Below are 12,286 nucleotides of genomic sequence, written 5' to 3'. Positions count from 1 at the left end.
ACAGAATTGTAACACTGATCAAATTCAAAACCACGTTTGTTAGAAGGGTTTCCCTGTTTTGTCTTCACAACAACTTTTTAGTGTGCAGTGTGAAGACTCTTCTTAATTTATAACTCACTGTATGTTTCAGTCCCTCTGAAATCTGTGAACTGAGTTGGATGGATATATATGAGCTAGGCTACATAAAATTCCACTCTCTTTGGGAAATACTTCAAATTTGAACTGCTAGAGCTGCATACAGAAAATTCTCCTGACTTTGAGTTCCCTGTCAGCCTGTGAATGGAATTGTTTTGGAACTATTATTTTCATTTTATCGTATGATACTTTTGGATATTCAACTCAGTATGTGGAACTCATTGCTATGATAGCCAAACAAGTTTTTGTTAATAAGAAAACTTTAAAAGTTAAACGTCCTTATCTAATTACAATCTCTTTCAATATCTAACCAAAGAAATTTTGGTTCCTTTTTCTTCAGTTCCCTTCCCTTCCCTTCCCTTTCCATCCCTGTCCCTGTCCCTGTCCCTGTCCCTGTCCCTGTCCCTGTCCCTGTCCCTTTCCATCTACTTGCTAGAAGTGCCAATCTGCCCCCCAAATGGAGACATTCTTTCCTTCACTCCATGGAAGGCGTAACTTCTAGCACACAATGTTCTCACATAGTGCTAGCATACAGTATATTTGGGAAATCCAGATCCAACATGTTTTAGCATATCTGTTTAAGGACATTTCCCAATAAAAAGAAGTATGAGGAAGAAAGGCAGGCAAGGGTTTGTTTTATGTACTTTAAATCTTTAAAGTAAGCAATTAGAAAACAAAATACAAACTCAAGTAACAAATACCTAGAAGCATCTTCAGCAATGGGATATAGAAGAGAGTATTTAGCAAATGAGTGAGGACCTGTTTCGAATTTTCTTTGATTTTTCTGTTCAGCTGCTAGCAGAATACCCTCGTTTATAGGAAATTCCCTAAAACCTGCTCATTCATTGTAGGAAAGAGGTACTGATCGGAGACTTAGGCTCTTGGAAGTTCTTCACCAGAACCCTCCCAAAATCAAAGGAAAATTGACACACTGCTTTTCAGCAGCATCTCTTTTCAGCAGCAAGTGTTTAGGAAACTAGAGTTCAGAAAACTACTGCTCAGAAACTTTTCAGAAAGAATGCATCAGTGGCAAATACCTTCAAAAACAAAAGAGGAAACGGTAAAACAGTATATCCTACTCCCACCTCATTTTACAAAAGTAAAAGCAGAATTTTTCAACATGTTGAGCAAGCAAAGCCACCCTAGTTCAGAGCCACACTAGTGACTAGTCCAGTTCATCTGGCAAAGGGCACCTCTTCATCTTTGTTTTACTTTCTCAGAATGAGTTTTTCTGTAAAGCACAAATAACTGAAAATACGTCCCTGTTCTTGTCCTGCTGCCTTTATATTAATCACTTGGAGAAGAGAACCTCCAAAGCAACATTTCTAACAGTAACTTGATTTTTATACATATAGGAAGTAGAAAAGGGTTTCTGCATATTGGTAATTAAGGCCCCTGGTAGATTAGATCATATATAGCTTAACATTAGCAACAATAGAAAATGCTGATTATAAGATCTGGCTTTATAATTAAGTGAATGGTGAGACTTTAGGGGGGGCATTGAGAGTGGGAGTACTTATATTTTAGGAATTGGTAGTGGAAAGAGGTCCATTTTTAAAAAGATAGACAAAAAATAGATATTAATGGACCTTTTTCCATTAGAAGATTTCATACTTAAGGAAAATAAAGCCGACATATTCAAAACCCTCAAAATTGCTCAGTTAGCAGCCACTCGCCCTTTTTTTTGTTCATACCCACATTATTAATAATTGCCAAAATATTCTTCACCAATATCACAATTCAGTATTCCAAGAATAAAACACTGCAGTAGCATGTTTATAACATGTATGGCTGGGCTGTTACTGCAGTAGCATGTAGCATATGAGAAGATTGGTTGGTTTAAACCAAGTTTCATTTCAAAGGAAATATTTTGTAGCCGAGCTCTGCAAACCCCTCAAAAGCTGGCTTTCTAATGGAAATGCTGACATCTCTTCATATGGAAGGCATTAAAATCACGGCTGTGACAAAATAAGATGCACTTTATGATTATTCCTTTTTTTCTGGAGGTTGTTGTGATTCGAAAATTTATAGAGTCATCACTGGGGAGCTACAGTGCCTGCTGTATGGACTAGCAACTTGCTCTCTTCTTCCTTGACCTAGATTCAGCAGAGAGGAGCCTGCTGGGGGAGGGGAAAGCTGCTTCACACTATCACTCTCAGCCCATCAGCACTCACTGCTGCCTTGCCAGTAACAAAATCTCTGAATGAATGTATTTAATATAGGTCCCCCCACCACCTCTGCTGTCCCTGAGCTTGCTAAGCTCCACGTACAACATGTAACAGGGCAAGTTCTTTCTAAACTCCAAGAGTACCTCTGAACGCAATCCAAAGAGCAGCATTAGCGTTTTAGGGTAGGAGTAATCATCGTTACTGCCTCCAATGCAAATGCAAAGCTGATAGGAATTCTGAATATCCCAAATGCCCAAATCCAAGTGATCCCAAATTGGGGGGGGGGGGAGGCAAGAGGGGACAGTGTTTTGTTTCGTTTTGTTTTCTAACGAAATACACTGATTGTCTTCAAATATTCCTGAACATCGGAAATGGCAGGATATTTCCCCCTGGCTGGAAGACACCAGCATCACTATTTATTTGTGAATTACCTCCAAATTTGCCCTCTCGCCGGCTGATCCATAGAGAATAGCTGTGTGATGTCACTAGCTGGCAGATTGTGGCCTTCAGCTTGAGCTAGCTGAGGTCAGGGCTTTGAAGACGGAGATTCCAGAGACCCCAGAATATATCCTTGCTTATTATCCAATATTATAGCGGTACAATCCAGAAGCCACATCCAGAACTAGCTTGCCATTCTGCTCAGTGCTGTACAGACATGAAGTAGCACACACTTCCTATCCCAAGGAGTTTAAAAGACTCGTCTGTACTTTTCATCCTTAAAAGTAAATGTAAAAATGTAAAAAAAAATAAAAAAGTATAGACTTCAGTTATATATTGGGCTGGGCTCCAGCGATTGAACATCAGTCAACTAGTCCAGTTTTACAGCCAGTGATTCGGACTTCCATAAGTTCCTACCTGCCTTAGGAGATGCAGAAGACCACGATGACTACTGCATCTCCTCCTCATCTGTGCAGCTTCAGGAATGTGGGGCATGACCTTGGAAAGGAGGTGCAGGTCAGGGCTCAGGTGTGCCCAACAGAATTTCAGCAGCCGCAATGGCTTACCTACGGTGGAAAAACTAAGCAACCTAACACTGCGAGAGTTCAGCTTCAAAAAGCAATTACATAATTGTCTCAAGGCAGAATGTACGCTCAAATTGTCCTTGGCTGAAAGTTTCAATAATTTCTTTCTTTATTAAAGTCCATTCACAACAATGAGCTTGCAGAGAGTGTCTGACCTTAAGCTTAGTCGTCTTACGAAGTCCACAATACTGACGATATGAAGGAACAAAGAAAGCCACAGACTTCGACTGGTTTGCTGTCTATCTTTAGAAGGTATCTGAATGACAGTTTCCGGTTTAGTATGCGTATATTCTTTGGCTGTATTATAAATGCAAAAGATGAACCTCTTTTGGTCTGTACACATAAAGGATCATGATTATTAGGACTAGAGACAATCTCTAGTCCTAATAGATCATCTGATAGCTAAAAGATACGATTTGTACAAAGATTCTACAAATATGAACATTCCTACCTCTTTGCTGAATATAATTCTCCTCCAAAAAGGAGTTTCTTTGCAAAAATAAGCTTCACAACTAGCCACATTACAGGAGCTTCAAATTCTTCACTGTAGCAGTAGGAAAAAACTGTGCCATTTTTCCTTCAGTCTTTTAAGAGGCCCTTAATCCAGTTCCTATATTTTAGAAGTTAGCTGTGTTTCCTCAGACCTTTGCAAATCAGTCTTCCCATTTTTACATACAATTTGCAACAGTATCACATTGGCTGCTAATTGCGGATAAAATAAGCCAAATTTTTTTCAGACTCACAGAAAGAGATCATAATGCAACCACTCCCATGTAGTGAAGAGCAATAGAAATGATCAGATACAATGCGCAGGCTCCTATCAGTGCAGAAATCAGAAACGCTTCTGCTATTCCATTTGCACTCATTTACCTGAGAGTGGAACTAGAGGTGAAGCTATAACAACCCACAGCAGCCAGCAATCTGCCCTATCTGTTTATACAATATCAACCACTGCCTGTATTTTTGAGATTTGTATCTGAATCCTGAGTGCAGGCCTGGGCAATCTATAACATGTGGCTGATTTAGGACATTTTGCTGCCGTATTTGGTTGTATGTGCCTTCCTCCCACGCACGCCCAGGCACAAACTGATGATTGCAAGTAAGCAAGTTGCTTCTGCAGCAGGATCGTACCTTGTGGAGATGTGGAAAATAAAGTGTATCATACCATTCTGGTAGGCTCCAAGGCACTGTCCACTTTGCATAGTACATAGCAACAAGTGACCTGTTAAATGATGACAAATCCTTTAGCTCCTGGCTTTAGACCTCTGACCTCTTGACTTTAGGCTGTATCCAGGGAGCAGTCTGGGGAGAAGAATGCAATAAACGGCTTGTAATCTAGTAGTCTCAAAAGAAATGACATCAAAACCAGCTGTTACACCACTAGTCATTAAAGACTGACAACATGTTAACTAAAAGAGGGCCTTTATATTGTGTGGGCTTTTGCAATTGCTAAAGGTCCATCTCTGCCACCCCCTCCCCCTTTATAGAAACAGCAGTAAATGTCATTCCGAGTAAATATGTCCTATCATCCTTTAAACTATGAGTGAGATGTGTTTGATTGCAGTCTCTTCTTTCTCATTTCAATTAACTGTATTGAGGTGTGTTTTTCAGCTCTGAGTGTTATGATGTGTACTGAACGTCAGCCTGTGTCAGAGCTCAGAGTGACGACTCAGCACATAATTTCTGCATTTCCAGTTGCCTCTAAATGATATTTATACTTTGTTTTGATTTAAATTTAGAGTTTTTGTTCTCTTTCTTTCTCTCTCTCTTCTTTTAGAAACAGTACATACAGGCACAAGGGATTTATAATGAAATAAAATCTACATTTGACTCACTGATTTTGGTGCTGGCACCTGAAATGATTTGAAGCACGAGATATAACAGACTGTGCCTGACAGTGCATGTCAAAGTTTTACCCTGCAACACTTGAAATACAAAATACGTCCTTCTGTTCATCCACACATGCATCCAAAATGCAGCATGCATTAATAGGCTTGGGGAGAAAAATGAAAAATGAAAGAGCGCATTCACGTCTGAAGACACTTGCGAAGACATGCATGCTGCTAAGCACCTCTTAGAATCCTTCAAGTCACAATCGATTGTAGACCACATATTTGAACGCAGATATAAACAAAAAGGAGACTGCCTGAGAAGAAAGGTCAAAGCTTCCTGGCCATCAGAGCCTTCCTTGTTTCACTGTTTTTCTTAAAGTCTCCCTTTGTGGCCATTCTCTGTATATAGACTCCTACTATAACCAGAAGGAAAAAAAATTGGTATTGAAAGTTCAGCCAGTAACTTCCATGAAGGCATAAATTTATCTCAGCTCTCTATAAGATGTAATAATTACAATAATAATTACAATAACAAAAATAACAATAACAAAAATAGTTGTTTCCAGAAGGATATTGTGAAAAAGGGTCAGTTTCACTTTCTGCTAATGCTTGTGAAAAGTGGTTAAAAACTGAGGAAGTCTGGCAAGATGAGGCAGCAACAGTGAGCTAATGTGAAGCCAGATGTTAATCCCAAGCAGCAGAAGATATGTCTCCTTCCTATTGGCAGAAAAGAGATGGAGATTAACATCTCCATATCCTAGAGAAAATGTGTAACAGTAATACTCCTAAATCAAGCCTACACTGAGACATAGGTGCCTAAAACCTGCATGGTTCCCTGTCAGCAATGCAATCGTCTACTTTTCCAAGACTGCCCAAGCCTCCGGGTACCTCAGCCTTGTCATCTTCCCAGTTGTCACGGAAGTTTCCTAGGCATCAGCTTTGGATACAGCTACATGCTCAGAAGAGCACTTTCGGGAAAAATAGCCACCCATCTCTTGACAAGAGATTAATTATAACATATGACTGAATAGATAACCACCCACTAGAGCAGTTGTTAGGTCTTTGCCTAGGAAGAGCAAGGCTTGGTGTTGAGGGTGTCTGAACATACATTCAAGGGGGCTTCTGATTACCAGGTATTCTGAAAAACACCTTTTCCTCCTACCTCATCAAACTAGGCCATTAAATTTCTAGAAATGGAAAAGTGAGCAGACAAGAGAAAGCTTGGTGACTTGATGGGCCTGGTTTTGGGTGCACTTGCCTGAAAGAGGAATGCTCTGGGATCCAGCTCCTTGCTTTCCTGGTGTGACATCCTGCATGGCCCTGGTTCACGGCTGGAGCCAGAGCTCTGTTGCGTCCCACAAGGCAGTCACATTTCTTCTTCTCCCCTTTTATCTCAGCCTCCAGGATCTCACTTTCCAAGCAACACCATAACCACAAGGAGGAAGGACTATTGTCCTCATCTGAAGGCCCTACTGCCTACTGCCTGCTTGGGTCCTCCCTTAGGATAAGGATAACTTCCAGAAAGTGTTCAAGCTACCAGTTCCTGTTATTGCTTCAGTTGTTTCCCCTTCATGAAAAACTGGGAGACCAGACCCTGGGTCATCAGTATTTCCTCTTTGTTCTCTCAGCAATTTAATTAGAGGCTGCACCTAACTGAAGTGAATTTGATAATCCTGTTTTCACACACTGCCTTGGGGACTTGGTATTCAGTTTGGAGGAATGGGCCACCCCTAAGGCTGGTCACACAAGTTGTGCACAACGGGTCTCACAAAAAATAGACAACAGCTGGACAAGAGAGTAGAATTAGATTTTAGAGTTTCAGAAGCACGTTTTCTTTAGAGTAGTTTTACAGATCTGATTAGAATTAAAGTTTTTTCTGTACTCAAAATGTATCCCTTTACAGTTCAAACTCCATCAGATGTAGGACCCAACCGAGCTGTCTTCAAGAAGCACTCTTATTTTTGTTCTACTGTATATTTAAGATGATACCTCACTCGGTATGTGCATATATAGACTGAAATTCTCTGCTTTTGACTGTTCACTTTAATGATCAGCAAGCAGAAAACGAAAGCTTATTCTTCCCACGATGAGGCAGAACACCTACTGAAAACTCACTTGGGAAAATAATCTGATATAAAGTTTCTTTGATTTTGAAATGATTTTCTGTTTGCATTGATCTTGGCCTTAAGAAAATTACTTTGTAAGAAAGTGGAAGTGAATATTTTTAGCTTATTTAAGTATAAAGGAAAGAGATTTATCTATACCGGCTAGAAGGAACATGTGGATCTTGCTGGTTTGGAAGGAGATGCCTTATGCAATCGAGTAGCAGGAAAGGAAGTTGACATAACATATATGGGTTATAAGTAAAGGAGCAGAAAGCAAGAAATGACAGCTTCTTTTTCATTTCAGAGAAACACCAAAAGCAAAGAGAAGATTTTCCTGAAGCTTCCGTTTCTCTAGCTTTATAGCTATCTGATTCTCCCACTTTTCTTTTTTCTCATATAGACTTTGAGAAATCTACTTGCATGCGTACATGTGCATGTTTGCAGGCAGATTAGGTAGTAGTGCCATTTTATTTCTGTGGTTTTTTAAATGATTAGAAAAAAGTGTTCATCCCTGCAGTGTGAAGGACTGCAAAAGTAATTCCTCAGTATTGCCCAGGGGAGATTAAGTATAGTTCTTTTGTTTTAGATAATTTGTTTCAGGTTGGTTATTGACTACATGGGGATTTGGGAGGCATCTCAACTGTTACATTTCATGCTTTTAATTTGCTTTAAAACTCTTTCAGTCAAACCTCTGAGTCCGGCTACCCAAGTCCATCACTAACTATCCACATACAAAGAAGTGAACCATAGGTAAGAGCGGCTTTCTCCCTTCTGCCCATTCAGACTCCTCTAACAGCCTGTGACAACATGCTGAACTTACAGCTGAGGCTGGAAGCCAAAGCATTTTCATTCTCAAAAAACAGAAGAATATCAGGTGCAAGGATTGCTTCATGGAAATGCTCCTTCCTCACATCTGTATCCGCTGGTTGGACCTCAGCTGATCTGAAGTGAGGACAAGTCATGAAAGAAGAACAGCTGCCTCATCAGCATGATTCGATGGTGTAGGAGATGCTCCCTACTTTGAGTCAGAGGTCCAGGCTGAGCGCAGGTCTGCTTTGCTGCCTTCACCCAGCACACTTCTCAGTCTCCTTGCCACAAAAACAGAGCCAAAAGAGGTGAAAGGAAGGGGCCTCCGTAAGGCTCTTGCAGACAACACATTGGCCGGGGCATGTGGCCATCCCTAGCAACTGGGAAACTGTCCTAGGTCCCTCATACCCTCAGGTAATCTTGTATTAGTCCCTTATGTTGGTTAAACTAAAACCATCAGTTTCTTTCAGAAACCAACTATATAAGGAGTTGTATCTGATTCATTAAGCTACATACTTCTCTGAAAGCTATATAAACCCCTAGGAGACCTACATGAATGTCTGTGCAGATTTTCAGAAGGCACAGAAAGAAATTTAAGGAATAGCACTACCCAGAAAGTGCACACCCTTAATCAGACTTCTGTCTATACCTGTGTATGACTGAGGGGGACTGATATTTAGCAGAGACTTTTAGCAACATCAAAAAAAATCCCTTTTCGTGAGGTGACTTGTGCAGATCTCAGTGCAAAGGTGTAAAATACCCTTTCTGAGCAGTGGTATGTAGCACTGGCAGCACAACTTGCAGCAACCTGTCTCCAGATGCCACAGCTGTGGTAACACATGCCACCTTACGAGCAGCAATGTTCTGGCCAAGAGCTATTGGTCTACTGCAGCTAAATAAGCCCCTTAATGCTACAGTTTTAGCATAGTAATCATTTTTTTGGCTTCTTGGCCACAAACCTATTCCTTTTAGGAGTAGACTGAATAGTATGGAGACTAGAATCTTCCAGTGGCCTACATGAAGATATTCTGGGTAGAGAAACACTCATCCAAAAATTCTGAATGGGTGAGAAACCATTACTTTTGGAAAGCCAAGTTGACAATTGTTCTTCTTTTCTTTGTTAAATCACACCTGGGATTTCACTAAAAAAAATATACATACATATTCTAAACAAAATAATACCAGTACTATTCCTCCTCCTCCTCCTAGGCTATTTAGCTTTCAAAGGGGGATTAACATGTCACCGATCTCTAGTGGATTCAGCCAAATATTAGCATAAACAGTTGCTTAGAAAATACTGAAATCATCTACAGCGGAAAATATATCTCTCAGAAAAAGATCCCATTCCTTTGCACAATCTTTGCACATTTTCTGTACTCTGAACTAGTTCAACAACTGTATAACTAGAAAATGCACTTTATGCAAGGAAAGCATTTTTTTGTAAATGCAGAGTAGGTGGAGTTAAATTTTATACTGTCTGTGTAGCTATCTATGCATATTTTATACAATGCACTTGCAAACCAAATATTTGTATATAAATCAACACTGCTATGAGCCACTCAGATTCTTCAGGAAATGACCTGAGACAACTGCTCGTTTATATTAAGGCTTCCTTAAACCATTCTTTATACCTCTAAGGTCTGTAAAGGGACTTTAAAGTGCATGTAAATGTCATTTAGTCCCAGATTAAGGACCCTTTGCCCTCCATAAGTGTAAAGTAGCATTAGTACAAATGACTGTTGGGTTCACTGTCTTTAAAAGAAAGCATCTTGGTAAGGCTGCAAAATTGCGTCCGTTATAGTTCTGCAGCTGGTTGAATTTTCATTTTCAATAGTTATCTTAGCAGTAGGAATAATCCTGACATTTTTGTCAGTGTCTCAGTTGCATAGCCTGGGCCCTGGGCAGGCTTTTCCACCGTTATTGATTTGTGAAAGCCATGCCTGGTCCTCTGCTGCTCTCTGAAGAGTTATTTCTGAGCCTGAAGTGTGTGTTTTAGAGCCCGCTGATGTAGAAATTGCCAGCCTTCCGGGTGCAGGCATCTTTGGCTGAGTCACTTGTAAACTGCTGCAACCAAACGACAGTTTACCAGCATGCAAAGCCATTAGAAATGCACCGCTGACTGACTGTGAATGTATTGGAATGACATATTTGATCTCATTTGCTGTTTATTTTATATGCTTAAGTTTATCAATCAAAGCCTACAAGGCTGGGAACAAAACATAGAGATAGCTGTTTGAAATCCGACCGCAGCCCTCTGTTCAATCCAGCATATATAAAGTATAGATACTATTTTATGTAATCTAGGTTATAAAGGCTGTACCTCAGCATAGCAAACTACATCAGAAAGCAAAGGAAGACAGCTATAGCAGCATGTGCATAGCTACACAAAAGCCGGTATATAATCTGTATGACATATATCTACTATGTACAAAAATAGTTGTAATTTACATATTTATCAACCATATGTAAAATATACCTAACATATATAAAACATGTACAACAAAAATGTGCATACACCTATACATTTAAATATTAGCTATACATAAACTTGCATACATAGGTCTATAAATATTTTGCATACATGTTTATATTCTATATATCGATCATATAAATTTATAATGCTATACTTGTATACTTTGCACAGGGAAAATACTTCAAACACATATACGTGTATGTGTGCTTGATATCCAAGACTAAAGTATATAAATATATGTATGCAAATGTAAATGTGGTAAGTCATTTTCATACGGCAGATCTAATTCTTTCCTCTCACGTTAGCTTTAAACTAGTATAACTTTGTTAAAAAGAAATGTATTACTACAGATTTACTCCAGAACAGAAAACTTCAGACTCCAGATCTGCAGATTCAGTACCTAATAGGCTTCATTCTTGAGATAACGGGTTTGGAAAAACCAAGTCCTATCTGCTGTCTTTCTTCCTTTATTTGATATTTGATATTGCCTCACAATACCCTGTGGAACATAGCCACAAAATAATCTCTGTAACTTAGTAGCTAAGTGATGGAATAGCTGTGATCTTGTTAGAAGTCACAGCTGGACTAATATTTCTTCCTTTTTTTGGCTTAATCTAAATCTCGCTGATGTCAATGGATGGACTCCTGTAGAGGTATAATAGAATATGGACTGGGTCTGAAGAGCAATTTCAATGTTATCTTAAAAGAAAGTAGGAAAATCTACAGATCTGTAATAAAAACTGTTTTGTTTATACTCTGTGTGACTTTGGTTCACATTTGTCATAAATCATTCCAGTTCTCATACACTCTTTTTTTCAAGCTGTCTTCTAGAGCCTGCGGTTAATAAACTATCCAGGAAGAAAATTATTTTTTCTTGCTGAATTTAATTTAATCTTCATATGAATTTTCCAAAGAAAATTTAAATTCTTTTAAAACCTTGTTTCATGCAACCTTCATTTTATTCAGTATGAAAATAATTTCCATTTACTTACTTACCATAAACAGTTATTCTCAACTGTTGAAGGATTAGAAGTGGCAAGAAAATCTGTTGTTTAGTTCTATTTATGCAAAAATAAAGAAGAATTTTTTACAAATGGTTTTGTCAGAAATGTGAATACACTTCCTTAGCATTTCCCTTCTGTTTTGACAGCTCATTGAAAACTCTCACAACTTATTCTATATGGTAATATTGTCCATTAATTAATACCTTTTCTCTGATCACAGTTTTGATAAGTTTGCAAGAGTTGTTAACACAACAGTTATAACCACAATTGTTCATGTTTTGTCTGCATGTGCACTGGCCTTAAATCTTAAGGGGGGAATGAATGAAGAAAATGAATGTAATGAAGGTTTTGTCACAAAAATAAACATTTCTGGTTTATATTTTGTTGTTTATATTTTGTTGTTATTTCTTTCACTTGTTAGCGAACAGTGATGAAATATTATTTTATTTGTCTGAGTCAGCCAAGAACGCGGCTGCTTGTAGACTGTAAGTCTCAAGAAAGCTATATTCATAGACAACCTTGGTAGTTCTTAGGCAGCAGCTGTGATAGATCAATATTGTCCCACTGGTGTCCCCTTCAGATCAGAATCCCGTTCATGTCTCTTCTTTTCCACTTACAGAATAAAGTTTCTGGGACAGGGATTGCCTGTTGTTTTACTTGGAGGAGTTAAATAGGTCATGATTTCATCACCCACACCAATGCAAATCCAGTTAACATTTTATTTCTGACATGTTTTTACT

General features: G+C 38.9%; 1 long non-coding RNA gene across 1 annotated transcript in view; it reads left to right on the top strand.

The window, feature by feature from the left end:
* The window catches only part of LOC138064247 (uncharacterized), a 119,208-nt gene extending 107,283 nt beyond the window's left edge, over window positions 1–11,925 (top strand). Inside the window, exon 2 of the long non-coding RNA XR_011137523.1 lies at window positions 5,103–11,925. This is a non-coding gene — a long non-coding RNA (uncharacterized lncRNA). The remainder of the gene's footprint in view (window positions 1–5,102) is intronic.
* Window positions 11,926–12,286: the final 361 nt, after the last annotated feature.

This window comes from Struthio camelus, chromosome W (genome assembly GCF_040807025.1).
Source record: "Struthio camelus isolate bStrCam1 chromosome W, bStrCam1.hap1, whole genome shotgun sequence".
NCBI lineage: Eukaryota > Metazoa > Chordata > Aves > Struthioniformes > Struthionidae > Struthio > Struthio camelus.
Note: the sequence above shows the minus strand (reverse complement) of the source record. Positions and strands in the feature narration are given on the sequence as shown.